A 24,691-nucleotide genomic window follows, 5' to 3' on the forward strand; every position below is an offset into this window, starting at 1 on the left:
ACTGGATAATAGAGAAGTGAAAAGTGACGGTTGTCTGTCAGCTACTTTGGAAAGATATAATCCGGGTCATGGTTATATTTGGTGGGAAATGAAGGGACAGTGATACACAAAAACTTAAAAGGCTTGAAGGTGTGAACCCAGTTTGTCAAATCAGCAGACATTCACATGCATCGTTAACGTTGATCATACTTTGTTTCTCGTTAGACAAGTAAATATTTCTGTTCCTAAATGCTGGTAATATAATATTGAAATAGTGATACAATGGATGGAACAGATACACCATGTTGTGTTGATTGTTTCTATTTTTTTTCCTTTTGCTGTTATGTTCTATTGTGTTATTTTGTTGTGAGTGTAGAAAATGCTTATTAATAACGTTTTGTCTGAAAGACAACATTTTGGGTACAAGGAGGAAAATACATTTCTCTCTCTCTCTCTCTCTCTCTCTCTCTTTCTCTGTATATATATATATATATATATATATATATATATATATATATATATATATATATATATATATATATATATATATATATATATATATATATATATATATATATATACATATATATAAAATATAGACAGTAAAATGTATTAGGTAGTTGTGATAATATGTATTTATAATATATTATAATCATATATAAGTAAATCAATGTACTGCATTACTGTATAGCATATAATTATTATGTATATAATAATGTTTCAAATTATATATATATATATATATATATATATATATATATATATATATATATATATTACGTTTATATTACGTTTTTATTTTTTCTTTCATTTCTAAACATGAATAAAAAAATATGTAAAATATTTAATTCTAAGATACATTTAAAATACTGTACTAACACAATAAATAATAATCTTAATAATAATCCAATTACACATTATTTCGTAAAAAAAAAACCAAACAAACAAACATGAAAAGTACAGTCTATAAAGGACGAGGGACTGTTGCTTTACACAGAAGGAAGTAAAGGAAAAGGCGGGGAAAGTGTCCTTATATGGTGCTGAGTGGCAGGGCAAAAGGGGCGGAACTTTGTGACTCACTTCCGGAGTAGTAAAAAGAAAAAAAAAACTAGCCGGCAACTTTAGTCAAGCGCTCACTCACTTTACTGTGTGTTTTTTTTCTTGCTTCTTCAACGACAGCAGAGCGACACTGCACCGGAGTGACCTCCAGACTAAAGCCCGCCACGCAGAGCTCCACTGGCGGCGACGTGACACCCGGGTGGCTCGCTGTCAGCTCCCGCTTCATACCTGGTAGGAAAAAGTAATTTTTACTGCATGTGTCTTTAATATTTTGACTTGTCCTGCCTTGTAGAGCTTCACTTGTCTGTACTACAGTTTTTTTTTCATGTATGCACGTAAACTTCATTCAAACGCAGCTTTCTCGTGAGAAGGAACAACATTGTGAATACTTGTCGTTTACGTTGGTTTTATTTGATTTGCTATAATTGCAGTTATCGATCATTGAGGGTTTTTTTCTCACATTAAAAGATGTCAACATATGTTTTAAATTATTCACTTTTTGTCTAAAAAAAAACAACAAATCTGTGAAAATTAACTAATAACTAAACTAACTAAATGTGGGGAGTTGATTTGGCTAAATGTAATTTCATATTATTTATAAGGTTTTTAATATATTCTGCTTATATGATATTTGTAATGTTTATGAGTTTTGTGAGATTGTCGCACTGCAAAAGAAAGAACAAACATGCAGTACACTCGTCTAAAATGATATAAAATTACATTATCTAACTAAAAAAAAGTCATTTCTTTTATTCTTTTTTTGCTCAGGAGTAAGACATTTGGGGAAAAAAAACATGGTTTATTGGGGCAATAAAGCAAAAATTTACTAGAAATTACACCTACACTATATATATATATATATATATATATATATATATATATATATATATATATATATATATATATATATATATATATATATATATATATATATATATATATATATATATATATATATATATATATATATATATATATATATATGTTCTGTTTGTTTTAAATATATATTTAAAAAAATGTTTATAATAAAAATTTTAAGATTATGTCTAGGATTGTGTAATTATGCGGAGTATTGAAATAATTGTCATTTTTCTAATCATTGTATTCATGTGGTACATTGAAAATTATAATCCTGTTTTTTATATGTATTTTATAAAATCAAATTTCAACTAACTACCTGACTAACTTTCTGATCAATGTTTTGAAAAAAAAACAAAAAAACATCTAAACTGTCATGAGAGAAGAATTCAATCATATTTTTGCCTTCTGGTCACATTTGCCTCAAAGAAAGCAGACACAGGCATGTCAAGGCTTGATGATGCTTTATAGTATGTCAGAGCTTAGTCAAATTTGCACTCGCTCATCAGGGGACAAAAAGAAAACACTTCCTCTGAAGAGGACTCGGCATCTTCTCCGCCTTACTGTTTTTTTTTCCTCTGTCATTCTTGATTGTCCTCTGTTTTGTCTTAATAGTTTTGTATGTTAAATACAAAACCCGTCCTACTGGACTGAGTGCAGAAATATTTTTTATTATGAATTTGTTTTTGTGTGTTTCTATGGTTTGCGTAAAAGCAGTCTGTGTCTCCTAAAAATTTCGCAAGCCGTGGTGTGATAATATCCACCATTGACATTTTTTTCAAATGTTATTGCACTGTAGGTAGCACGTTAGGATACCTTCATGGCCACACAGAATCCGAACTTGTCCTTGTAACACCTGTTCTCAAAAGAAAACTGTACTTTCTCAACTTGCAACAGACGGAAGGCCGCTGCTCGTTTTATGCAAGCATAACGGCGTCCGAACGTGATTGGATGAGCGGTGATATCCCAACTTCAGAAATCGAGTCAGTACCAGCATTCGCTGCTTATGACAACGTATAAGAGTTAGTGTGCTGCGTTCTTTTTGGAAGAAAAGAAAGCACTCGTTTTAAGAGCTTTGAGTCTGTTTTTCAACCACACGGGACTGCCGGCCAGGCGAAATCACCTCCCAGCTGCCAAAAGGCTGTCATTCTGTCCCCGTTTTAGCAACTTGGAAGCTCTGTAATGTGTTTGTTTGCCTGCCTCCTCTTCCGCTGGTGCTCATATTCTTTGCAAGCTTTCCAAGGGTCAGCCCTGCGCGCTAGCTGGAAGCCGGCCAGATGCCGAATAACTGGCAGGCGGCCGGGTCATGGCTTGGCATGGTTTGAAAGCAGGCTCAAAAGAGAAGAGGCAGTCAAGTGGTTGCAGGTGCTTAGAAAGCGTGAGGGATTGCTCTGTATTGACTCCATAAGGTGAAAAAAACTCGTTTGTGTCGGCCATGCTGGATGGCGTGGAGTCAACGTTGGAATTCCCACAGCTGAATATTCAACAAGGGAGATGACATGAATGACTACCATGAAGTAGATGTTACATAAAACATCTGTTTCAGCGGCATCAACATTTGCAGATCTACAGCAGTGTAGTCGAGCGGCTGTGTTTGCATGTGTACATAAGTTCAAACTTACTGCTGGTGAAGGACGTGTTCAGTGAGAAGAACCCTTACGCTTACACTTCACGCTATCCCTAAGAGCAAACCCATATCCACCAAGACCTAATCTCAACCCAATCAAAACCCTTTAATGCAGGATACCGGCAATACCGGAGTGCCTGTACGGAACCCACGTAGGCTCGGGGAGAACATGAAAACTCCACACAGGAAGGTCGTTGCCAGCTGGTTTTGAACTCAGGTTCCTTAACTGTGAAATGGACGTGCTAACCGCTCTTTCGCCGAGCGGAACTGGCATACCACAGCAGAGGTTTGACAATGCTGCAGAGCCTATGCGTATGCAAAGACCGTCTTGACACATGGCTCCATTTCTTGTCTTGATGCACCACATAGTGGCCAAACGGGTGCTGCTGTTCAATTACTCGTTGCACCTCTACCGCTAACTTTGACAATGTTGCAGAGGCAATGCATATGCAAAGACCATCTTGACACTCAACTTAATTTCTTGTCTTGCTGCATCATCTAGTGCTGGAATGGCTGATGCTATTTGTGTGCTTAAACACTTTCCGATTGAATAATTATTGATTACTTTGATACTCAACTTGTTGCCAGTTAATCATTGCCCCTCTACCCCTAACTGTATCACTATCACTCACCTCTAAGACTCATGTAACCCTAACATAGTCTTGAACTCATTCCCTAAAATTGTATCCAAACGCCTAACCCAAACCGAACCAGAATTTATCACCAACCTTAAAACTAACCTCGAAGCATTCGCTTTTCCCTAACCCTCAAATTCAATCCTCTCCTAGCCCCTCACTCTAATCAGTAAACCAAACCCGCAAGCCACACCCAGTCATTTGCATGATATAATCATAACTTGTCAGATACTTATTTTACTCAAAGGATTTATTCGTACTAAAGACGACCTTACGTGAAAAATCGCGGATTCTAGTTAGAATTCTTCACCCTTTCTTCATTTGTGTGCGGGGGCGCGTGGCCGACGGCAGGAGTGTGTCTGCATTCCCTGCAAGTGGGGGAAGTGACCTCAGGCTTCCTGTGTGGCTGAGCATGACCAGGTGCTGTGGGCTTCTACCGCCAAGGCGCGAGACTTCCTACGTGGAAGCTCTTGTTGGTAAACGTAACATGATCCATCCGTACGAGTTAACTCCCGACCCCCGCTTGACAATCCGCTCATCCTCTCTGCACTCTTGTCAGCGTTACAAGGAGGATAAGCGTTATACGGTCTACAAAGTCATTGACTGTGCTAGTGTTGTAATTAGGTTCCTCATGGGATGTAATTACAGGCCTATACCTAGCATTTATCTGCTCATTTTAAAAGAAGGCTGTTTTTGCTGGAAATGACAAATTATGGGAACTCTAGGATATATCATAATTACAGACACTTGTTTAATATGGGTGGATTTTATATTTACTTGAGAAGAAACAGACCCATTGCTGCAATGTGGAAGGTACCGACTTGGAATGTGGATGACTAAGGTGACCTGGCTTCGCTGACATCAAAGACAGATTTTCTTTGATTTTTTTTTTCCTGTTTTCGTTTTGTGTGACTTTAGAAGCAGTCGCGTCGAAAAGAGGGTCAGGGAACAAAGATTCAAATTTTTACACACAATCTTTTTCCTCAGCATAACTGTCATTACAAAGTGATTAGATACTACTGTATCTTCCGGACTATAAAGCACACTCAAAAGCCTTGAATTTTATCAAAAGCTGATGGTGCGCCTTATAATCTGGTGCGCCTTATACAGTGTATAAACCGTGAGTTTTCATTTTTGCAGGACAAAAAAAATTAAAGAATTCATTGCCATGTAAATTCTTTCATTTGTACTTCTGGTTTTCAGTTATAAATGTATTTTTTACTATTATAATTTTCATAACACTGTGTGAAATGTTTATATGCTATGTATCCTCCAATTTTGAACTTATACGTGGACAAGGCGCAAAAAAAGCACAATTTTATACAACGAATCCAGAAACTGTTTTCAAATCAAAAAAACAATATATTTTAAGGATTAAAAATATGTAAGATTAATATTTAATTGCATTAATTGTATTATTTTAAATCCTTAATTCTTTATTCATCTTTGCATTGAGCCAAAGAGTCTTTTAATGTATTCACGAGGTATTTTTTCCCATTCTTCAGATACTTTCCACAAATCTTTATTCGTAATTTCTGATTGAAAAGTTTAACTGACTTCCTTGTTTCGAGCATCGGAGACATAAAAAATGCCCTTTAAAAAAAAAAGCTTTTTCCAATGTCTGTGTGAAAGGTACAGGTGGGTCCACTTGTTCTTTTTTGTTCTATTGTGTGAGTTGTGCGCAAACTGCACATGAAAAAGGCTGTAATTATTAATTTTGTTCACTTATCATGAAAACACTCGGTAAATCGCTGCACGTTTAAGACATGAAACTAATGGCCCGTGTCCAATCAGTATTTCCCCATCTCCCGTCCCAGATGTTGTTTGGATGCGGGAATGCTCAGTCGATTCGCCGTCTTGTCAATGAGTCAGCTGCGACTGGTTTCCCGCATGTGAACTTGAAGAATGGGGCAATCGTCTACCTGTCACTTATCTTTTTACGAACTCATCATAAATTGATCCAAAACAGAAGTGGGACTGAGACGAGGCGTAATATAAACGCAGTAACATAACCAAGTGTAACGCGTAGCCCATCTTTACTGGTTTAACTGCGTGTAAGGTACCAAGAGGAATAAGGTCAAGAAAATGGCTGACTTGGCTTAAAATATGGTTTCAGAAGTGTAAAAAACTGCCTGTCAAAGTCAGCTTTTCCCATGCCACTGGTCTGTGTGAAAGGTACTGACTGAACATTGGAGCATTAAGGTGTGCTGGCATTTGTTCTGAGAGAATATCAGAGCTGTAACAGAAGCTGCTTTTACAGTGCCTGTCAAAGCCAGCTTTTCTTATGTTATCATCTCAGTGTTAAATTTACTGAAATGTCCTTGAGTGTGAAATGTACATTTCCCAGATGTGGAGGTAGTAACACAAGTGTAATGGAAACCTCTTTCATACTTCCAATCAAAGCCAGAATGAAAAGTACCGACACAAAACTGGCGCATTGGAATTGACGTATTCTGACGTATATCAGAGCAGTACTGGAAGCCCCAGATGATAAAAGCGAAGCGGAACTATTTATCAACTATAAGTAATGGCAACTGTACAGTGAAAATTAGTGCTAGCTTACCTTGTCATTATTGTAAGTCGTGACAGATCTTGCTGACAAGGTTTCTAAATGCTGGTGAATCCACGGTGGAAAACGGCAGCATATCTCCTAACCAATTTTCTGTATATTTTCTTTTTGCTAACTTCACATTACAATGACATCGCTCAAACAGGTTTGTCAAATTACTGGTGCTATTTCGCAAAGTGGACGGCTCTTTAGGTGTCGCGCACAAAGTGCACCGATTATTTTCTTCCTGTCTGGATCTCTGACGAACCGAAAGCAATGGGTGTACGTCCATCTTGTATTCAACATCTTCAACCTGTCTGCTGCTGCCGCTTTCATCTCTGTTGTACTAGGTACTAATTATAGAGAGTAAACATTTTGCCCTGGACTTCTCCAATCTCACAGCTTTTTTGGCATACTTTGGGGAAATAAAACCGGTTAAAAATGCATTGCAATTCATTGCCTTACTCTCATTTGTATCGAGTAAGATATTACTATTTTCTCGGTGTGTAATGCATTATTACTACATCATTACAGCAAAAAGTAATGCATTACAGTACTACATTATTTTTGTTATGCATTACTCCTGACACTGTTTATGTCATGAAGTTCCTGATATACAAAATTTGGCCAGAAGGCAAGCCAGCAATTTCATGATTTCTTAGTTCATATCAGGCATGCAACAGAAGACCCTTTTACACTGTCTGTCAATGCCAACTTTTAGAAGTGAAATTCTTCTGCGTGAAAGGTACCAATCAGGCAATTTCACAATCTCTGGAGGTATCTGTAACAATGCATATCTTGCCATTGCTGATTTATGTGTAAAAAAGTAAAAAATTTTCACTTTAGCTGTGTGTGACAGGGGCTAAAAAAGTTCATGTCTTAAGGTCTGCACAGTACGCCCGCGACTACAGTATGAATGATGTCATCATAGGAAAACATGCTGCGATAGTTGTTACAAATAACTTGGCTTCAGGCACGTCTGAATCTACAAATAAACGGCAGTGTTTTCATATGCAACCTGTAATTTGACGCATACTAGTCACCACGGAGCTAATGGCCTAATCATAGCACACCCTATGGCTAATGGAGGAAAAATACTGCTGGGTACGGAGAATTCCTCGCATAAATGAGGTCAAGCCATGCAATTTTGCCCCCCGTCCCTGCCGGGAGACAAATTACGCGTGACATTGTTACACCACATCATTATAACTCGTCAAAGAAAGCTCCCCCCAAATGGGTAATACTGTATCGAGGAGATTACGATTTTATGGAGTTTAGTATTTCAAGGATTTGAGCGCCAGATCTTCTCTACTATTATATGATGTTATGGTTTATATAAGCACCACCGTAGTAGAGATGAAACACTATAAAAATCCCATTTTGCTTTAATTGGAGGGGAATTATCATGATTATCAGTAAGATGATACTGTGAAAAAATGTGCTATTGGGAGTGGCAAATGTCAAAATGTTATGTACAGTTTTACAGGCAAATGAGCAGCAGAGCAGGTGTACATCAAATATTAAAAAATATTCGATCCTAAAACACTGGAAGTTATAGAAAAAAAAACAATAAATAAATGAATTAATTCATAATGTTGGGAAGGGAATGATTAGATGAAAATCGGTAACGTAACAGATTAAACATTTTAAAATAAATATCAAACATAAATTAGACCTAATACTAAAAAAAATAGCAAAATAACCACTTTAAATATATACATTTTTGCAGAAATATTTTAATATTAAAACAAAATTGAAGTTATTGGAAAATCTAAATAAGAACTGTACTGCATATGTTTCACCCTTTCAAGTATTTTTACATGTTTCTACTTTCTTTTCAAATATAAAATAAAATAAATGAAAAAAATGCTAAATACTAGATCATTAAATGTTATAAATGTTCATACATAATATTTTAAAATTCACCCAAAAAAAAAATAAAGCTTAAATAAAGAAATAAACACAATGAAATAAGAAATGTATGAAAAAGAAAAATGTTCAAAACAAAAAAAACATGTCTTTTCACAATAGTATTTCTTATTTTTTCATTTATTAGATGTTATATGTCTCAAAGCCATATATTGCGCTGCCAGTTTATATTTTTCTCAGACAGGAATTTACATTTTCTCAGATGTCTTTCATGTAATTCCTCTTTCAAAATTTAAGCCCTATATATATATATATATATATATATATATATATATATATATATATATATATATAATATATATATATGTATATATATATGTATGTATATGTGTGTCAACGCCCTAAGTCCTGTCCATGCGTAAATTTACTAGCATTCCTCTTGCTGATGGCACAATCGCAGCTCGGCATGATGAAACTAGATCTAGAATGTGGCTTCTTAAGCGGCAGTGTTCTTGCGGCATCCCTCCACCTCCGCTTTTCTTTGTCAAGTATTTACAAGCTTTTGGCGTTGGCGCTTTTACTTTTTTGTCGGGTGCGAAGGCACACGGCAAGGGACATGCTTTGACAAGCTCTACCGGGCATGCTAGCTGTGCATTTAAGTTGCTTGTGTGATTGTTCATCAGACACGTGCACACCTTTGAAGAAATTACCGCGCGCCGGGCGCTGTGGTTCTCGCGTTTCTTTTTATCCGCCCACCTTGGTGTGATGCTGGACTTATCCTCCATAAATGGCAGAAAGTGTCCTTGGCATGGCTATAAAAGGACTTCGGCTCCTCGACGAGGGGATGCTTTGTAGATTTACGACAGGGGAGAGCTAAACAGGGATTTTCGTGGCTTCTCATTGGCGCTAATAAGGGAGAATGAATTGGATGACTTAAGCCAAGGAGCGGCCCGGGCACATCGTTGTTGCCCACAAGCTTATTTGTCATCAGCCTGTCAGGGGAAACAAAAAAAAAAAGACGATTAATGCAAGTCCTGCGCTGTGGAGTTTATTCAACGCGTACCACCTCTTCACACTGGAGAGGTTTTCTCAACTTTGTACACTTGAATCTAAGAATGTCTTGAATAGAGCTCTCGATCCTCTGGCACTTTTATCTGCTACCAAAGGTGGCAAATGTTCTTGTACGATTTACTGAAGAAGTACAGATAAAGACGACTCTGCGAGAACGTTCGGATCTGTTTCATGAGACACTTAACGAAGTCATACAAAAACATTAGAGGTCTGCTTGAAGATCACGGAGAGAAGATTGAAAAGTTTTTCTTGAGACCTCTAGAACCTCTTTCCAAAGCATAACTGTCATTACCAAGTGAGCAGATTAACAGTTTAGTCACAAAATACATTTCTGAATTGGTCCGCTTTGGTTTTTCTGTCTTTTGTGTCAAAGGAGCCCTGTGAATAGAGATGACGCTATTGTTTCACAGTGCATTAGCACCCCCTGTTGGTGAAGGTTTTAGTCTTCTGTCAGCTCCTGTGTGCCCTCAAAATAAAAAATGTTACTTGCTTGATTGTCCTATATAGCGCAGGGGAAATTGTGTAGGTTTCTCCGTGGTTTAGTCTGATTTCAAGTTATTATAACATTACTTCCGGTAGCCCTAGCGGTGGCTGGAGTTGCTATGCCTACGTTGCATCAAGCTCCTGTTGGTTCGGAAACAATTGGAATGTGTCATTAAAACCGTGTTTTTAAATTGTCTATGATTGACAGGTTCATAGAAGTGGCATATTATTATTTTTACTTTACTTTACTTTACTTTTACTTTACTTTTACTTTCACAGGTGTTTTGACAACAAAGAAACCTTGTATAAGATAGATAACATGACTCCTTCTTGTGACTGGCTTCAAGTCAGCCCTGATATCAACCGAAGCATTCAAACTGACGTTTTTAATAAATGACCGAGTAATTTCAAAACTGTTTACTCAAGCAATATCTGTTTTCTGTATCGCCTCTTTTTGTTTAACTGATGCAAAATCAGCCATCACACTTTGCTTCAGATTCGATCAATACACACTGTGTGTGCTAATTTGCATTCCATCCACCTAGAACGCACAAAATTAATTGAATTCAGCACCTCTGGCATCACAATCCTCAGTTTTTAGACCAACTTCCGCAACGAGTTTGCGCCCGTTTATTCACTTGAAAATCTTTTGTAAATCAGGCCCTATGGGATGAGTGCAAACATCCTGAGCCCAACATGATTTGCAGGTTGTGAACACCGCATGTCAAACAATGCCATATTTCTCCGCGACGATCCGCCCGAGCCTTGGGTCGCGCTTGACAAAGTATGGCCTCGCTTCTTTCTTGTGAGTCGGGAAAAGTTGCTGGGATTTCTGCAGACTAAATGAAATGTTTGAATACTGGAGAAGGCGGCGCTCGCTGAGTAAACGGCGCGGGAGGAGGCTTGCCCGCTTAGCAGCTGTCACCACATTTCTCTGAAAGTAATCGCTTGTAGATTGGATTTCGCAGGCCCGCCGGTGGGCGGCAAACCGCTGGTTGCTAAATTCTGTTTGTCAAAGCCACAAAGGCACAGATGCGCTAACAGTGTAACGCCTGATGAGCTGCCTTTACGAAAGGAGTAAAAGAGAATCACCTAAGTGGCGTCACGCCGAAAAGGGGGTTTTCTTGCTTTCAGTACTCTGTAAAAATGTACAAGTGCAAGATGGGATGGGTCGTTAGCTTGAATTTCTTTGTAAGATGTTCGTTTAAAAAAAAAAGTCAGACGAAAAGAAGAATGTCAATCAGAAAATAAAAACACTGTTCTCTAGTACAGGGTTGTTTTTGGAGGCAGGGACCCCTTTTCCAAGGAACCCCATTGCCAAATATAAGTGACTTTGGTCTTTTCAAAAAATTCCAAATTCGTTGTAGTCCTCTTTGAATTTCTCTGATTAGACAGCTTTTCTACATCTACGGGTACATGGCTGAAGATAAGTGAATTCATTTTAAACAATATAATGAATAAAACAGCGTTTGTTTCCTCCCAATGTATTGTCAGTTTTCTGTGGAGTTTTCTGGTTGAAAGGTCTGAACGCAGAGCCGGAGTGCCACTCATTTTCAGTCGTGGAGTTTCAGGGCTTTGACCGGTCCAGTTTCGTTCACAAGGTTTTAATGCAGACTCAGAATTACTCAATATTAATACCGTGTTTTAATTTAATGGAGCTTAGAATTTCCTCCGACTAGGGAATTCAATGCAACAAAAATCAAATGGGCTGGCTGGAGTAGCAGTCCAATCAGTCTGGATTACAGCACGGCCCACTGGGAAATTGCCAGAAAGTTCACTCAGGCCTGTGTAGATGTCGACATCAGAATGATGCTCGACCAAGTAGTATTTTTTGCGTTGTTTTGCACTGACATGCCCATAGCCTTTAAAGAGCAAAAACCTGATTTTTACAATCCCATTTTGAAGCCTTATATACGGATGTACTTGCCAATTTTTTAAAATCAATTCAGATTTTGGCAAGGTTGCTAACAACAGTCTTTGTGGTGTGTCATTTTTAGAAATGTATTTCCAATTTACACGGACTTGAAGAGATTCGGTAATTTGTTTAAAGCTTAATGTGCAAATGAAGTGGCGGCAACACACTCGCATTCCGACCAGCAACTTGATAGAGTGAATACCTTCCGGGCAGCGGGCCAGAACACCAACAGAGACGTTTTTCGACCAACGCTGCGCAGTGGAAGGAGTCGAAATCGAACTGGAAACAAGTGGCAAATCTTTTAGCCACGTCCCCGTTGTTATCGTATTGTGAGAGTCTTATTAAATGTTTGGTTTGTGGCTTTTGCTTCAACAATGGCGCACACACAAAAAACATTGATCTGCATTCCTCCCAAGGATCTGGCAAACATCACCGAATTGTTTTCACCTCGACGTCTTTGCTTCATACGTTAGCAATTCTGCCCCCCCTTCCTCACGCTTTAATGGGCCAAAACACCCCAGCTTCAGAAAAGAAAAAAAGAACCACTTCCAACGCCGGCCGTGGAAGTGAGATCAATGAGTAAAATAGAGGCCAGACGGTGAGCAAAGCAAAATGAGAGAAGGGTCTATGACACAAGCGGCATGACATCACTGTGGAAGTATTCAAGCCCCCCCCCCCCAACCAACACCACCCGCGCCTCATCGCTTTTGCATGGTGAGTGGAAAGAGTTTAGGCTTTAATTACCGCCAGAGAAAGAATGGAGGCTAAGTGGGGCGAATCGACAAGTCATGCATGATGATGAGCAATGGCTGCATTAACCAACGCCTCTGTGTTTGCTTTGAACTTTCTTGTGCGTCCCTTGGAACCCAAAGAGCTTTTTTTACAGGAAAGAGGCGTGAGGGTCGAGCTAGAGCTGCAGTAAATCTGGGTTAGTCAAAGTGTGGCCTACGGGCCCCATAAAGAGAATTCTGTGGGTTTTTTTTTTTTTTTTTTTTCAAGCCCTGTGTAATATTTGTTGCTTTGATCTATCAAGTACGTACTTAGATTCTACTCTCCACACACTTTCGGTACATTTTACTTCAAGTCAATTGAAATTGTGCTGCTCCTTCTGGCGTGTGTGTCTTAGCCACCAGTGACTCTGGAGTTCCAACAGTTGTTGTGATATCAGTTGTTTTTTGTAGAATAGCTAGAATATATGCATGTGCGTATTTTTGTATTAGTAGGTGTTGCTCCACCGTTTGTGTTCAAACTTCTGTCGGCTATCAGTTTATAGCACCATGTCACAGATGCTAATTGTTAGCCTGTTTATGTTGCATTGTTTACGTTATGGCATTAAGGTGAATAGACATATAAAGCAAAGCTATGTGGGGTTTGTAAATTTATTAGGGTTGCAACAAACGGGTCAAGTTAAGTTTATTTGTATCGCCCAAAATCCCAAATCATACAGAACGTCACAAATACATAACAGCATCCCCTGAACAAAGCGCCCAGAAGAAGAAGGGTAACCTCAAAAAACCCATCTGGGGAAAATGAGAAAACTTCAGAAGGAACCGCAGGTGGGAGGAGGTTGAAGGAGTTCAAGGCTCAGCAGGTTACACTAGATGCCGAGTGCTAAAAATAACACATTATAATGATTATAACATAATAACGATTATTGTTAGTTAATCAATGAATCCAACAAAAACAGCAACTTCCATCCCTTCATTCAAAAATTGGTGCAGAAAACATGCATTAAATTTGATTCAGTTAATGTTTTTGTCAGTACCATTTTGGAAAATAGGCAAAAACGGTTAGTGTTTTTTTTAAGTAAAAGGAAATATTTTATTTTGATTCCTCACAAAAATGATTAGTCTGCTCTCATGGAGGATAACAAGGCCCTCAAGGTATATTTGATATCTTATTAAACACAAATTTTGAGGTTTTGGACCATTTAAGAAAAAACAAGATTAATCAAAATTGTTAACGTTAACTTGACGTATTCAATTATTTTATTCATAAATCCAAATTTTGCTAATTCAAACACTATAAATATAGGAATGAAAACAATGACTGTCATTCATCATACATTTGTATACTGTTTAACCCATTTATCTCATCAGTGAACGATGTAGCCCATTCCTTCATTTTATAAAAAAAAAATATATATATGTGGCAGTAAATATATCCTGAGACAGGAGACCTGCATTCAGCTGTTTTCATTATCAGCTTTAATCACCAAAGCACCTGTTTTTCTTCCCACTTTTAGTAACGGCAGCAGCTGAGATTTTTGCATTTTATCACCGGTAATGAATTAGGTGCAGAAGACGAATTGTGTTTTGCATGCTTGCATGATAAAGAAAAAGCGTGTGACACCGGAAAGATAAGGAGCTGATGGATTGCAATTCCGCTTTGGCAAAGTCGACAAAGTCGGGATCTCTGTACTCGCGCCTCCGGGGACCCAAACAAAACCGCTGATAAATGCGCTGTGATCTATTGTACACTAAAGGGAGTTTTGCTTTCTGATAGCAGTCATCGCTTTGAGGTCATTTTCATGTTTACATATTCCACCCTGTCACCACTAAATCTTGGGAATGAGTCAACTAAGCCCACATTTATGGTTTCTGCTTAAACCTATTTGATTCTCTCCTGTGGCCTTCCTTGCCTCGGCGTCATGGATAAAACATGGGATCAGATATTCTCCAGTGTGATTCTAAATGAAATTGGAAAAGGATCAACTGCTATATATATATATATATATATATATATATATATAATTTTATATTTTATATATTTTATATATATATATATATATTTTCCGCACTATAAGGCGCACTGGATTACGAGGCGCACCCTCAATTAATGACATATTTTCAAACGTTTTCCATATAAGGCTCACCGGATTATAAGGTGCACCTTCAATTAATGACATATTTTCAAACTTTTTCAATCACAATATAGTAATACTCAAAGTAATAACAATAATAACTCTAATCTCTCAATAGCATAATAACTCAATCTCAATATGAGCAAGCTTGTTCAACTGTAAACACACAAATGAAACAGGTAAAATTGATCAATTTATTCCCCATCTACCAATCCCAATCTCAATATTGATCAGTATATAAGGCGCACCTGATTATAAGGCGCACCATCAGCTTTAAAAAAAAAATTAAGGCTTTTAGGTGCGCCTTATAGTGCGGAAAATATGGTACTATGTTTGTGCATTTCATTGGAAATAATCTTATGTTTTTGAAAAAATGATGGGACATAATCGACAAATTATTCAATCTTTAAAATAATCATAGGGTGTAGGTTTAAAAATTTGCCATGACAGAATCCTGTGGGTTTCACATTTAGACTTAGCAAGTATGCTCAAGCAGTGGTTCTCAAATGGGGGTACATGTGCCTCTGGGGGTACTTGAAGGCACTTCGGGGTATGTGATATTTTAACAGGGCTCTGCAAGAATCAGCAAATTTTATTCGACTTTTTATTCCTGTGACAGAAAAGAAAAATGACCAAGAACTTCACCCAATTCAAGGTACTTTTTATAGTGTAGAGGTTCCCAAGGGTTCCGACTTTTGTCTCACTTGCACACGCCAGAACCAAGAATTGACCTAGTACCTTTGACTCTAGGCCAAAATTCTAACTACTGAAACAATCACTGTTGATTTGACCTTAAAACTGATACATAATATGCAGCCGAAAAGTGGCATTTAGGTCGAACACTTCAGTTGTCTTTCACTCAGTCATTTGACTTGGAGAGCCCTGTATTTTTTCAGATGGTACTTGGTGTAATTCGTTTGTGAACCTCTGATTTACATGCTAGGACAAGCCGGTAATAGTAAATATTAGAGGTTAGGTTCAAAGGGAAGTCCTCTTGAAAGTGCTTTCAGCAAATGGTGGGTGCTTGTGTATGCAGCTGTTGTCTGTCTGTAGTTTGCTCATTGAAGCCCTCAGACCACGCCCATAATCGGCTTAACTCATTCAATACCCAAGACATTATTTTTAAGAGTCCATTCATCCAACTACCGTTTTTTTCGTAATATAAGTTGCACCGGTATACTCTATAAGCAGCAGCGACAAAAACTGAGTAAATAAACAACTTTTGTTACAGACAAGCTGCACCAAACTATAAGTTATTAGATATTACACAGAAAAATGGTATATGCAAGTTTATAAAAAATCTTTTTTTTAAATTTTCATTTAAAACTGCGTTTTTTTTTAGGATGTTGATGTAAGCAGGCAATATATCTTAAGAGACAGAACACGCCTGTGTGTTTAGTTTCGTCATATGTATTTATAGAAACTGGATGAATATTTTCAACAGATTTTCTTCAGATTTTTTAAAATGCGTCTCAATTGACAGCTGGCACTATAAAATCTGATTTTTTTTAAATGTGTCTCAATTGACAGCTGACACTATATCTATTAGGAATCAGGTGAGAAACTCAATGCTATTTCACACTGTTTAATATCATATTAGGGTGAGAAAAACGGAGGCTTTTGTCATGTAAACATGTGGGAAAACTGGTTGATCTGACTTGTAATAAACAAATAAAAATAAGTGCTTGACTTTTTAAATGTTAATATCACAGAGGATCAGCTTAATTAATTGTGGCAGCCAATATCGTGATCACGATTAAAATTCGATTCATTGTGCAGCCCTACTAGAGCTACCGCTACAAATGGAGTTCCAAAGTTAAATAAATCAGCCTGGAATGACACATCACCCATTCACATCATTTTTTTTTTTCTGCTAAAAACCAGAGACCCAGTTTTAGTCTTCACAGCAAAATAACTTTATCATAATAACTCAGAAGCCGTTAATCCAAAGGGAGATTTGGTCTTAAAAGATTTTACACTTCAACAAACAAAATTGAAAAAGGTTTATCATCCAATCTTGCTAAACTGACACATTTACACATCTCCAGTTTAACCGGATTCCCTGAATATGCATCACAGATTTCGGGACGTGTTGGTAAATGTTTTCGTGTGTTTTTTCTGGCACGGCCGATGCGTTTACTTACGCATGGCCACGGCATCCCGCGTAAAACGGGCGGCCAAGTGGTTTGCTGCGAAACGAGGGGCGAACGTCACCAACCGAGGAGTTTATGACGGTACGGTGTTTGCGCGTTGCCACGGTGATATGCCTGCGAGAAGAAAGGGAGGGGGGCTATGGCCCACATGTGCTGGAAATGACTTTGAAGATAGTCATCCTGTTGGTTGCGCATTTTGCCAGGTGATTTGGTTGATCGCTGGGCCAACAATGACTTTATGTCTCTTTTTAATGAACTTCTGCCTGAGGTGAACAGAAAAATGAGACTTAGCTCAGTTTTTACTTTATTTTTTGAGTAGACATAGACCAATATGTTTTTTTGTTTGTTTTTATATCAGGGCTGGTAGCAATACAGATTATTAGTGGTTAAGGAAGCCGATAAAACATATTCAGAGCCAGTGTTAATTTTCACTTAAAGAAAAAATATTACCGTCAAAAATAAATAAATACAAACTTCAATTTTGTTGAAATTTCTTTAAGCATGTTTTTTTGAACAACATTTTAAATTTGCATAATGTTTATTTATTTAAAAAAATATTAGACAACAATGGCTCAATGGAACAGTGGTTAGCCCCTACGCCACACACAAATAACAAAAACTTTAAAATTTCACTTATTTCATTATAACATTAATCAATGCCAGGGACGTATTTTCACGTTTTTTAGGAGTCTGGACATGAAATCCCAGATACTTAGGCATTAAATTAAATTGGGATCAGGGAAAAATGTAAAAATACGTCCCTGGCATTGAATATATATATATATATATATATATATATATATATATATATATATATATATATATATATATATATATATATATATATATATATATATATATATATATATATATATATGCTAAATATTGGCATAATAATCGGCCCAGCCATTAATCAGCAAATCTCTATCCAAGAAATTAGATTTTTCAAGTGAACAAATCAGGGGTTTGATAGTCTTACTAATAAATATGGGCTATGTGGTAACGTATGCTTTCTAAATAAATCCAATCGAAGGAATTATCCTTCAGGGTCAGCTTCCATCACCGCAGCCACGAGCCACAAGTAATTGCAAGCAGTTGTGTCAGTATGTGTGCCGCGTGCAGGTCAAATTGCTGAGTCGGCAGGTCTTTGAGACCTTAGCCCCGCACCCCCTTTACGCCTGGGCCTCTTTGTGCTGACTCGGCAACAGGAGACCACCAGCGGATGACCGGTCTCGTAGTTAGCCTTTTATATCAGGCGGGTTTCTTATCGCCGTGAACCATAATGAAGAACCATCTTTCTACTATACCCAGTTTTTCCACATGTTTTGAAACCGTGCGTAAGTCATCTATCCATCAGTATATCTTGCATGGACGGTGGATTGGATTGTACAGCAAAGTATCTGAAATCCAACATAAATAGGGTTGCAAAGGGATGGAAATTTGGGTGAATTTCTGGAAAGTTTCAAGCTGACATGATAGTGCTTTGGCGGCCACTTGAAAAGGGTTCTTTTCCTCTGGAACTTTGGATTCCGGGCTGCCAAGTCATTGGTTGAGAAACTCTTAGTGTGAGTTGTTAGTTATAGATCGTGAATTATGGAAACGTTTTGCACACTTTTCTCTGTGCTTGCTGAAATCAGCTTATTTTTTTTTGGAGAGCTGACAGTGTCGAAAAAAAAAAACCTGTTAATACAATACAAGAATTTTAACTCACGAAGGCAGCAGTTAACACACAACATTACATTGTGTATATAGATAGGAGAACTAGACTCAGACTTGGAAACTAAACTCTGAATCTTGAAGGCAGTTTTGACGTTCTGACAAGGTGTTATTGGAGCAAATACAGCTCGGCCTTGCTCAATACCTCTATGGCAAACTATCACAAATCCCTAAAGCAGTGGTTCTCAAACCTTTTTTCAATGATTTACCCCTATGAAATATTTTTTCAGCCAAGTACCCGATAATCAGCGAAAAGAAAGCCCGACTTAAAACAGAGTGCTGTGCATTTGTGTCTGATTTAATGAACTTTGGAACTACATTTCTAGTGGTAGCGCTGGGCCAGCGGTGTCCAAATTTGCTGCCCACCCACAACTTTGCAGCTAGCATATACTAAAATTACAAGCTGACATGCCCACAATACTATCTAAAAATGGAATGAAAATGTTTCATGATGCAACATTAGAAGTGTGTAAGAAAATCTTTTTTTTTTCCTTACCTTTAAGAGAACACCTTGACATAGCAGTTTTTAAACAACTATATTATATGGATATTCTATATTACATAGACAATACGTACCGGTAACTTCATACTTTGTACAGTGTTTGCTTACGTTTTCTTCTACGCGCTTCTTAGAAGAAACATTTTGGAGAGCCATATTTTTTCCAGTAACTCCAGAACTAAAAAATTGACATTATCTATGGCTAACACTGTACATATTCTCAGATATACACATGCATACTACTTTAAACTGCTGTAAACAAACCAGTGAACTCTTTCTCTTGAATCGCTTCTTAACTAGATTGCTGTGCATCTGACGTTAGCATTAGCGAGTGGGCTGAACAACACAACACAGGAAGTACTTCACATGACCTACATTCTTAAAATTATCCAAAAATAAATATTATTGCTCCGGTGGACTTGTAAACAATACCTTGATCGCTAGAAGTATAAAATAAAAACATACAACAATAAAAAAAAGTGACCGAAACAAAGTTCTCTGCATGGACCACCAACACACCGGCGCCATCTCGAGGCAAACAAATGAACTGCATTCTTATTGTCACTGCTATAATTGATATGAATTCAAAGGGTTTAGGAGCGTGTTTTGGGCTTGAAACGGATTAGGCTATTTACATGTAAAAATCGCCTCTACTTAAGAAAATGTTCTTGTTACGAAATGACTTCCGGAACAAACTAAATTCATAAGTGGAGGTCGCACCGTATATGATTATAGCAACTGTATGGCAATTGTTACTTTGTTACAAAACAAACGCAACCGTCCTAGAACCTTGGGAAGAAACAGAATCCTCTACTATAAATAAAAATGTTTTCCTTTTATTCTAATACCAGTCATGAGTGACACGTGAAGAAATGTAAGTCTCACTCCCTTTACTCCCAATTTTCCATTTCAGCTCAGCGCTAGTATATTTTGGCCTGACAGCTTTACGCCGTCCGACTTGTTAGGAACCGTCCTCGGGTGTTTACCGTTCGAAAGTATATCCAGTAGACCAGTTAGCGAGCTGTCCGAAACATCCCCCCCCGTCTGCTTTTGAGATTTCCTACGTTTTCCCTTGGCCCCTCTCCCGTCCTTCTGCTGCCATCTAAACATATACCAGGAAAGAAAGAGGAAAAATAAAAGATAATTTTGCATTCTGCAGGCGGTGACTCTCCCTCGAAAAAGTGGAAGGCACACAGGAGTAGCTGCATAGTTTCTCCAATGCAAACCAGATGTCAGGCACTAATGCATGGCAGCATTTTTTTTTTTTTTTTTTACTCGAAGGAAGACAAATGTAGGCCAAAAATGTAGCCGGTGTAAAAATAAATTCACGTTCATTCCACGGATCCCCCAACTTCCTTCACGGTGGTTTGACAGGAACTGTGTGATTTAGAGTCTCTGTGATGGTTTTTATTTGAAATTGAGACAACAGCCTTTTCGGTGCTAACGTGTCATCAAGTGACTCGGGTCAAACTGGATGATGACAAATCTACTTGCTCCAAGTATAATTAGATTAGTTTGTCTTCTGGACACTCTGGACTAACTCATATTTACTGGGGGCCGCATTGTAGTTATAATTTTTGTCAGAGGGCCAGTATGATTGTGAAATCAAATCAGTTTTAGGTGTGTTTGTCACACTTCTAACTAGTTTTGAAATCAGAGCCTGGCAAAAACTGTTGAAAAGAGATATTGGGAACACAAAATGCTTGTTATTTTTACCCCCACGTTTTTAAATGTTGAGGACAACTTGCAAATTTAGTATTTTAACCAGAAACTTGAAGTTTGATCAGGATTTCGCGGGCCACATAAATTGATCTGGCGGGCTGGATCTGGCCCCCGGGCCTTGAGTTTGACACCTGTGCTTTAGGCCATTTAAAGAGGACATTTTTAGGAAAACGCTCCTTTCAATTGTATACATAGAGATCAAGTAAAAAAAAAAAAACAACAACAACATGAACCTTATTTGCCTATTTCTGTAAAATTTCACGATTAAAAATAATGACATTATCATTAAGGCTAGCTGAAGATCGAGAGCCACTTTCAGGCAACTGGACTGCCTAACACAAATATACAGAAATAATCACACCGCAGGGCTGCATTTAGTTTTAGAGAATGCAACAATTAGTATTATCTTCTGATAAGCAGCTCTTGATTGCACACCAGTCAATACTTGTAGATTTGCATATTTGACAGCCCCCCCACCAAATATTCACACATTAATTTATGCATTTATTTGCCCGGTTTACATTGAAAATGTATTTTTTTTAATGAATGGTTGCAAAAATGAAAGGATGAACCAGTTCATGGTATATGCTGTCATCTCATCACAGGAAATATCCAAGTAATTTCTCTACCATTCGCATTAAAATGTCCAATCGTAGCAACCGGTGACCATTATGAGCATTTAAATCAAAAATGAAAAATCTCCTGCTCGTGTCTAATTTCCTTTTCGTCTTGAGTTCTGTCAAATAAAACGATGACAAAGCTCGCAGTACACCTTCGCTAAAACGTTTTGACAAATTTTTCGAACTTTAGTTTTAACCTGCCGAGCTTCCTGCGAGGGATTTGTCACGTTGAGGAGAATGACTGCGTTCCCTCATCCTGGAAAAGCAGGCCTCTGTGTCCAAAAAGAATAATATACACATAATCCCTGGGACAGTGAGTCATAAACACACGTTCTAAAACATTAAGATCTTCTGGTGCAATTCGCGCACTTGACTTTTCCCATTCGTCACCGCATGGAAAACCTCCACGCTCAAGGAGGAATAAATATCTCCGTTTTTTTGCGAGGCAGCAACACGTATACTTTTAAACGCGTGGGGTTGGTTTCTTGACATCATCCTATTATTTCTTATGCGCTCGACCAAAGCCCTCAAATGATATACTTCAATGTCCAGATCTGAACTTTTTACCCAGCTAAAAGTCAGCCAAAGGAGCTATGACCGTGTTCTGGAAGATATCCAGGCACCAAACAAGAGAGCAAAGTGATGGTATGTGTTTATCCCAACGCGGGCTTTTTTTTCTGTTCCTTTTCATTCAGATATGATTTAGGACCCGCCTTCGGGTTAAAGCTTCTGCTTCGGCGATGATTTACCTCCGAATGTGCCCGTCTTGAGATTTCTTCGTTGGTTTCGGTGTTACTCTTCGTAACATTTTTGTCTTTGAAGGAGTCTGTTGCGATTGCGTTGGCTGCCAAAATATCCAAGCGCTCAAAAGTGATTGAAAGTCTTTCGAAGCACCTCAATCATTGAAAAAGCAAATGACATCACAGATGCCAAGAGCTCAGGTAAGGACCAATCATGGTTCAGCTTACAAACACCTGACTCTGAAAACAGGTGAGCCCTGATTGGTCCGTTACCTGAGCCATGAGCAACTGTGATGTCATTTTCATTTTCAAACACATCAATACGTTAATAAATGTAAGCTTTTACGTATTGAAAAAGCAGAGGTGTGCACCGAAAATTATTCCCGTTACAAATTTTGTGTTAATGTAACCGGAATTCACCATTTCACATCAGTATTGCACACGAGCAGGTGCCAATACATGACTGGACATGCCTTGGATTGATTTGACTGCAGATTTTTTGCTTGTCATTTGGTGTGCTTATTTTGATTATACAATGTGCTGTCTATGATGAATAATTGATAAGGAATGATTGCATTACTGTAATTATAGTACGACACGTCAAATTTCCACACACGCATGCACCAGCTTGCCATGGAATTATTTCCTCGAGGAATTATTTCTCATCACTTTTTACTGTTGTGCAAGGGGGGGGGGGGGGGGGGGGGTCTATGGTAAATAACTTGCGAGAAACGCAATTGCATTAATCATGTTGCATGTGTGTCCTATGATAATGTCATAGATGATATTATCATGACATAGGTTTTTTTTTGTTGCACAGAATTTTATTCTTGCCAACTAGATCTTGCCTAGATGTGACTTTGAGTGTGTATGGCTTTAAAAGTTGAGGCCTGGCAAATGTTGCTGTGTGTTGGGTTTGTTTCCATTGGCAGCTGGTTTATGAATGTGCTCATTACAGTACAAGTTAAAGGTTTTGGGAACACCCTCTATTTTTTTCAGTATTTTGAAAATCAATCTACTGTAGATTTATACTTAAAAGAAATCGATATTTTGAAGGAATATTGAAGGAATTATTTGGTAAACCAAAAAACTGTCAATAGAAATAGTATTTTACTCTTTCAGTGCGATGAATGAGAATTCTCATCTTTTAAAATAGAAATAGCAATAATAAATAATACAATTTTCAATTAGATTTTTTTTTTGTGGCGGGTAACTGACATTTAGCATGATGGCGCCCACAATGGCTGCCATCTGCGGTTCCCTGAGGTGAACAGAATACGAATTTTACTGTCGTTTCGTGCTGTACAAGTGACAGTAATTCTCTACAATCTACAGTCCTTGACTAATGCTCACCTAAATGAAGCCAATTGAGCACTGTAGTGACAACTATGACCATTGGATGGCAGTGTTTCCACACATACAACATAGGTATTGCCTACATGCAATTCAAAGTAAGGAATGGAAATCAATCTTTCAAACGACACCACCCTTATTTAATTACATATAGTGCACGATATTCTGTTGGCCCTGAAAGATGAGTGAAAATGCTTAAATATACCGGCCCTCTAGAGGTTTCCTTTTCCAATAACGCTTGGCACCAAAAGAGTTAAAAGTATGTTTTACAATGTAAGCTTTTGCCGAAATAACAGCTTTGCACATTATAGAATTTCAGCTTTTTGATGTGAATGATTCACTGTTTTTTGACTCGGTGGAATATTTCTAGTCGTATATGTTTTTCCAGTTATGCAATGTGGCGGTTATCATGAATAACCGGCGAGGCATAATCATATTAAATACGTGTAGGTAATAGCACTGAGCTCTTTAGTGGCCTCGCTTTTCGTTTCTCCAAACGAAATTCAGCCGGCACACCCATGCTCCATGTTTTGAGTCTGTGGCCTTTTCCCTTAAGCACATGTTGCACTTTGCCCTTGCCGCTGCGGCTTCTGGAAAACCCAAAAAACCTCAGCGTGTTATTCCTTCCTCGCGACTCTTTAATTTAGCCGTGAACCTTGCGACTTGCCTGCTTTTTCCACATTTTATTTGTTTTCAAATATCCGTCCGCAAGATAGACGAGGAATGCCAAGGCCCGGGGATTAGGCCAGTCGCTACAATCCCGTCCCGATTGGCAAACGGGGGCAAGTTCAGGGCCAGTTGGGAGAGAGCGAAGCAGACTGTATGTAAGCTGTCGCCGGGCAACAACGCGACTACGTATGCCCCGTCTGCTCCGATCTGCTCCGGTCCCACTGGCGAGTCTTTTAATCCCCGGCAGCCCAAACTCTTTTTACGCTCCGTTTGATTCCAAATGTGTTTACTCCCTTCAGGAAAGAGGAAAAG

General features: G+C 38.1%; 1 protein-coding gene across 1 annotated transcript in view; it reads left to right on the forward strand.

Moving 5' to 3' along the window:
• The first annotated feature begins 1,100 nt into the window (after positions 1-1,100).
• The window catches only part of fhl3a (four and a half LIM domains 3a), a 36,566-nt gene continuing 12,975 nt past the window's right edge, over positions 1,101-24,691 (forward strand). Inside the window, exon 1 of the mRNA XM_088411298.1 lies at positions 1,101-1,269. The gene's annotated coding sequence lies outside the window, so the exon portion shown is untranslated. The remainder of the gene's footprint in view (positions 1,270-24,691) is intronic.

The sequence above is a fragment of the Hippichthys cyanospilos genome, chromosome 3, assembly GCF_059441005.1.
Source record: "Hippichthys cyanospilos isolate Australia breed blue-spotted pipefish chromosome 3, RoL_Hcya_1.0, whole genome shotgun sequence".
NCBI classification, from domain to species: Eukaryota; Metazoa; Chordata; class Actinopteri; order Syngnathiformes; family Syngnathidae; genus Hippichthys; species Hippichthys cyanospilos.